We start from the raw sequence: 5,605 nt of genomic DNA, 5'->3' as shown, positions 1-5,605 counted from the left end.
CAAACCTCCGAGTGTATTTCTGCCATAAAAAATATCTGCCGTTCGGAGTCGGCTTGAAACTGTTCCATTTGTGGAACAACATCAAGACGCACACCACAAACAGGAGGAGGAGCTCGGCCAAACACCCAAAAAGGGTGCTCAAATATGAACGAGACTGATTTACTAAAACACAAACGGTTAATTATTGTTCAATTTTTATTTTATCTCCTTCAAAGTAATCACCACTGGAGACGATACACATATGCCAACGTTTTTTCCAATCATCATAGCATTTCTGGAAGGCCCATTTCGGTATGGATTTCAGTTCCTTCTTCGAATACTCTTTTATGACTTCAACTGTTTCAAAATGTTTTCCACGGAGCGGCAACTTGAGCTTGGGAAACAGGAAAAAGTCACATGGAGCCATATCAGGCGAATACGGTGCTTGCGGAACGATATTAACATTATTTTTGTTCAAATAATCGCGAAAAAGACGTGAGGTGTGAGCTGGTACATTATCGTGATGCAAGAACCACGACTTGATGTCCCACAATTCTTTCCTTTTAAGACGAATGTTCTCGCGCAAACGCTCTAAATAAATATAAAACGTCTAAATAATATTCAGCGTTAACCGATCGGCCTTGCGGAAGGAACTCCGAGTGCACCACACCTACGTAATGGAAAAAAACAATCAGCATAACCTTAATTTTTGAGCGACTTTTGGTCTCGTGGGTTTATGGCAAGTTTTCAACCGATGTACGGTCCTCTTTGAACGATTTGTACCACTGGAAAACACATGCACGCGATATAGTAGAGTCCCCATAGGTTGTCTGCAACATTTTTAAAGCGTCTGAAGCTGAAATTTTGTTGGAATAACAAAATTTCAAACAAATTCTTTGAATTTCCATCGTTAAATTCGAAGAACACACTCGAGCTTGACTTGTTTACAGTAGCACAGAAAACAAACTATGTGACATATCACGCTGAAATCTGCCATGTAAGCTTATAACAGTCCTACCATCCAACAAACAATTTATTTTTGCCATATGTCATCCGCGGACCGTTTTATTGATAAAGTCTCGTTCATATTTGAGCAGAAGGTATACATATATATATTGTAGTAAGAAAACTTGCTGGGCTCCGATAAAGACTTTCGCCAAATTTGTTTTTGAACTGACGATTCAGTGATCCTTCAGGTTTCAGTAGCTCGGCGATGTCTTTGTCACCTAGATGACCATCTAAGCAGGAAATTGCTAAACATGACAGACTGCGACTCATACCTAAAGAAAGAGACTGCATGGCAGGTAAAACAAAGTAACAACCACGCATTTCGTTCAGAAAAAGGAAGAATTAGTATGCCGCATGTCACTTTGCTGCTGAGGGATTTTACACCCAGTCTCATGAAATAAGAGACCAAAACCTAGCACATTAGATCTGCATGCAGGCGAAGGGAGAGAATTGGAAAAGAATAAACCATGTATACTCTCTGATAAGAGATACGAGGGGTGCCTTTTATATTTCGGGATTTGGCAACCCTGGTGTTGCAATCTGGCAACTGACAGCTGTATCGCAAAGTTTGACATTTTTTGGCTTTTACGTACTCAGAACGTTTTGAAATACTCGTACCAGCGCTATTTGTGTTGTTTACAGTAACTTAAAAGATTCATCTCGGTCCAAAAATGGAATTAAATCGTGAACATTTCCGTGCGATTATTTTTTACAACTTTCGACGTGGATTAACTCAGCAACATTGCATGGATGAACTTAATTCATTTTTTGTCGATGAAGCTCCATCAAGGACCAGTGTTTATCGATGGTATGGTGAATTCAATCGTGGTCGTAGTTCACTCCAAGACGAATTTCGTGAAGGTCGTCCAAAATCAATTGTTGTTCCGAAAACCATTGATGCTGTGCGCGAACTGATATTGCAAGATCGTCATGTGACCTATCGTGAGATTGAGACACTCTTAGGCATTGGTGGGACCAACATACATTCAATATTGCATAAACCTTTGACTGTCAAAAAAATTTGTTCGCGTTGGATCCCACACAATTTGTCAATCGCTCAAAAAAAGGCTCGGGTCGATTGCTTGAAGGAAATGCTCAAAAAATACGATCGCGGGGCTTCGAAGCACGTCTATGACATCGTGACAGGTGATGCATCATGGATTTACGCATATGAGCCCGAAAGTAAACAGCAGTCGACTATATGGGTGTTTCAAGATGAGCCAAATCCAACAAAAGTTGTTCGCGCACGAAGCACTTCCAAGCAAATGGTCGCCTGTTTTTTCGGAAAAACTGGACATGTCGCAACCGTACCACTAGAACAACGCAGAACAGTAAATTCTGAGTGGTACACAACTATTTGTTTGCCAGTTGTCTTCCAAGAAATTAGGAAAACCAATCGCCAAAGACGGATCACTCTTCACCAGGACAATGCGAGCTCTCACACATCGACTCAAACAACTGCATTTTTGAGCACCCAAAACATCGAATTAATGGGCCATCCGCCGTATAGTCCGGACTTGGCACCGAATGACTTCTTTTTATTCCCGTACGTAAAAAACAAACTGAGAGGTCAACGTTTTTCGACACCTGAAGAAGCGGTTGCGGCATTCAGAATGCATGTTTTGGAGGTACCTCATTCAGAGTTGCAAAAGTGCTTCGACAATTGGTTCAAACGCATGCAAAAGTGTATAGATCTTCATGGAGAATATTTTGAAAAACAATAAAGTGATTTTCAATGATTAAAATTTGTTTTTGTTCTCTAATCCCGACATATAAAAGGCACCCCTCGTATATCTATGTATAGCTACTATCCCTAGAGACGCACGGTAAAGGCAGACTTTGTACTAGTAAGCTAAACACTCACTCAACATGCCCATCTTTTGGCGCGTCCAATTCGCTGCTACACCAAATTGTGCCGAAATTGAAGAAGTCTGATGCGCATTACAGTTCCTCTGTTTTAGAGAAATCATTATTCTGGCTCGGATTGAAAGACGCTACAATTTCCTGTAAGCCTGTAGGCTTCTCTCACCGGGATTATGTTCCCGTGTCCATTTTTGATCCATCTGTGAAAATGGGAGTCTGCGTTGCCGCATTACTGCTTTGTCCCTTCTGTTGTTGAAATAAACATTGAAGTTGCAGATCCGTTAAATATGTTCCATCCCTGCTCTGTTATTGAGGCATGCTTTCTGCCCGTTATCCGCAACCTGTTATTAGAGCATTTTCAAACATACGTCTATGAGTGGAATATCCAGGAGTACCTCTAGCGTCGTCTGAAACATAGACGCAACTGCTCACTGTTACATACCAAAACGACAACTGCGCTGCAAATTTTACAAACGAGTAGTTGGTGTTAGCCGCCTGGCATTAGTCTAACGCGCCTTGGATGAGAATCGTTTTATAACCGTTGCATATATCTGTGCATTGTTTGGGGGCGTATTCCTTAATCTAAATGTACTAGGCTTTTTTTCAACGCTATTCTGCAACCCCTTGGCAGGAAAGAATAGAAGTCCCATAAATTTTGCCTCTATCGACTGTTTTAGATTTGTGTCATTAATTGGTATTTGGCATCCTATTCAGTTCAGCCTTGTAAGGAGACATACTTATGTAATTTATAAATGAACCTGCCAAGAAGTGTCAGTAGAGCTTTTATGGCACCAAAGTATAAGTAAATAGATCAGACAATCAAATAATTAGCCTTATGAGATTTACGAATCCATCGGTATTGTTTAGTAAATAAAAATTTAGCGACTGCATCAAATGCTGCGAAACCATGAAAATACATTCCCACCCTAACAGTATTGGGGCGCTTCCTGGTGGCGATAAGTGAGGAAGAGAAAGGGTTGCCCTGTACTGCACAGATCAATTGGAGAATTACTTACTGTGACTTGTTCTTTGTTTCTAATTAGCCACACGTATTTATCTCTAGAAAGAAAGAGCGCCTAGCGCTTATGGTACAGAGCTAAATCAAAAAAAAATTGCACGCGTATGCGTCTGAATATATAACTTGCGCTACATTCGTAACCACCACTGTGAGTGCGCATACCAAACACACACACTGCTCGCCCGCTCTTCAAAGTCTCGCCCGATCGCTTTGCTGCATTTATGTATACGAGTATTGTCCGACAGCCTGCCGACTCGTTACAGGCTTGGCTCATGCATGGAGGTCATCAACAGTTTATGCTGTTGTTGGCTGGTTGCTCGTTGGCGGAAAGGCATAAGCACCAACAACAATAAATTGTTTCATAACACAAAAAAAAACCAATTGAATGCACACTTTAAGAGCGTACAAATACTATCACTGGTTGAAGGGCCGAAATCATGCACATTCTTACAGTCTCATATGTATGAGAGAATGATGAGCATTTATTGGTAGCCATGTACGAATATGCGTGTATGAATGTGTGCGTGTGAGTTTAGTACAGCTAGCAGTTTATGAAGTGGCATAAACTGTGTGGCAACATTGGAGTGGACATTTGAGGCGATGGAAATGCACGAAATAAATAAATGAAGGTGTACAAGTGGGAAATGAATGTGGCATAGCATGACACCAACAACAACAATAAAATAATATTTTGCAGCTGCGGGAATAACATAAATGGGAAAACAATAATAATAGCAAAAATATGTGATAATATAAAATGTAACCGGTGCAATGGGTGGAAGTATTGGCGATGGCAACAACAAGAGCGAGTAGCAGCGAGTATGTTTGAGTGCTAATGGCCGCACTAACAACCAATGTTACCATTGAGATTCTAACCCCGTAATTTGGCCGTCTTTGAGAGATAATCTTCTGATGTGACAAGTTTTTCAAAATCCATATGACTTGTGGCCGTTCATCCGAAATTCAACATTTTATATTTCTTTTTTGCAACGATCCCAGTACACATCGCGAGGCGAAGTAATGCTATGCGCGCTTTTTGAAGTGAAAACTTCTTTAGAATCGTTGGGAGTGATTTGAGAAAAAGTGAAACGAAAAAAGCGACCAACTTGGCTACGAAGCGTTATATTATATGTTGATATAAAAGTATCGACGAACTAAATAAAAATAACTTTTATTTTTTCTTGTGATTTGAACCAAGGATTTTGGATCGGAAGCTCACATTGCTAGTCGCTCGGCTACCGCGCCATGCTGTCGTCGCTGGCCTAAAAGTTATTTAGTTACGAAGCGTTATATTATATGTTGATATAAATAATTTTTGTGAGCGTGTAATTCTCAAAAGTTTTATTAGGTTTATTATTTAAAATGTATTGACTAGGTAGTGTGGTTATCAGCTTAACATCTGATAGATCCTCCATCGGAGGACAACAAATGTTAAACTAATTTTTGGAAATGCGCGGAGTGTTTTATGGGCTTGCTCCGCCTCTGCCACGGGTTGACCCGGTATTGCAGTACCGCCGGGATTTCAGCCTTGAATAAATACAAGAAAAAATATACTAATACATTTAGCTTTGGTGGGAAGAGCCATAAATTTTTATATGAATACATGTAGACGAAAATGGAATTTTTTTTTGAAATTTGCATTGTAGGACATTCCCGATTATTTATTGAACAGTTTTTTGGTTTAGATACTGAAAGTCAGTTTAAGTGAATCGGTATAAATATTTCGTACATTAATTT

The 5,605-nt window shown here is 40.0% G+C and overlaps 1 pseudogene; it reads left to right on the top strand.

Moving 5' to 3' along the window:
• Nucleotides 1-5,220: 5,220 nt before the first annotated feature.
• LOC129246581 (U2 spliceosomal RNA) lies at nucleotides 5,221-5,404 on the top strand (annotated as a pseudogene).
• The last annotated feature ends 201 nt before the right edge of the window (nucleotides 5,405-5,605 follow it).

This window comes from Anastrepha obliqua, chromosome 4 (genome assembly GCF_027943255.1).
Source record: "Anastrepha obliqua isolate idAnaObli1 chromosome 4, idAnaObli1_1.0, whole genome shotgun sequence".
NCBI classification, from domain to species: domain Eukaryota; kingdom Metazoa; phylum Arthropoda; class Insecta; order Diptera; family Tephritidae; genus Anastrepha; species Anastrepha obliqua.
Note: the sequence above shows the minus strand (reverse complement) of the source record. Positions and strands in the feature narration are given on the sequence as shown.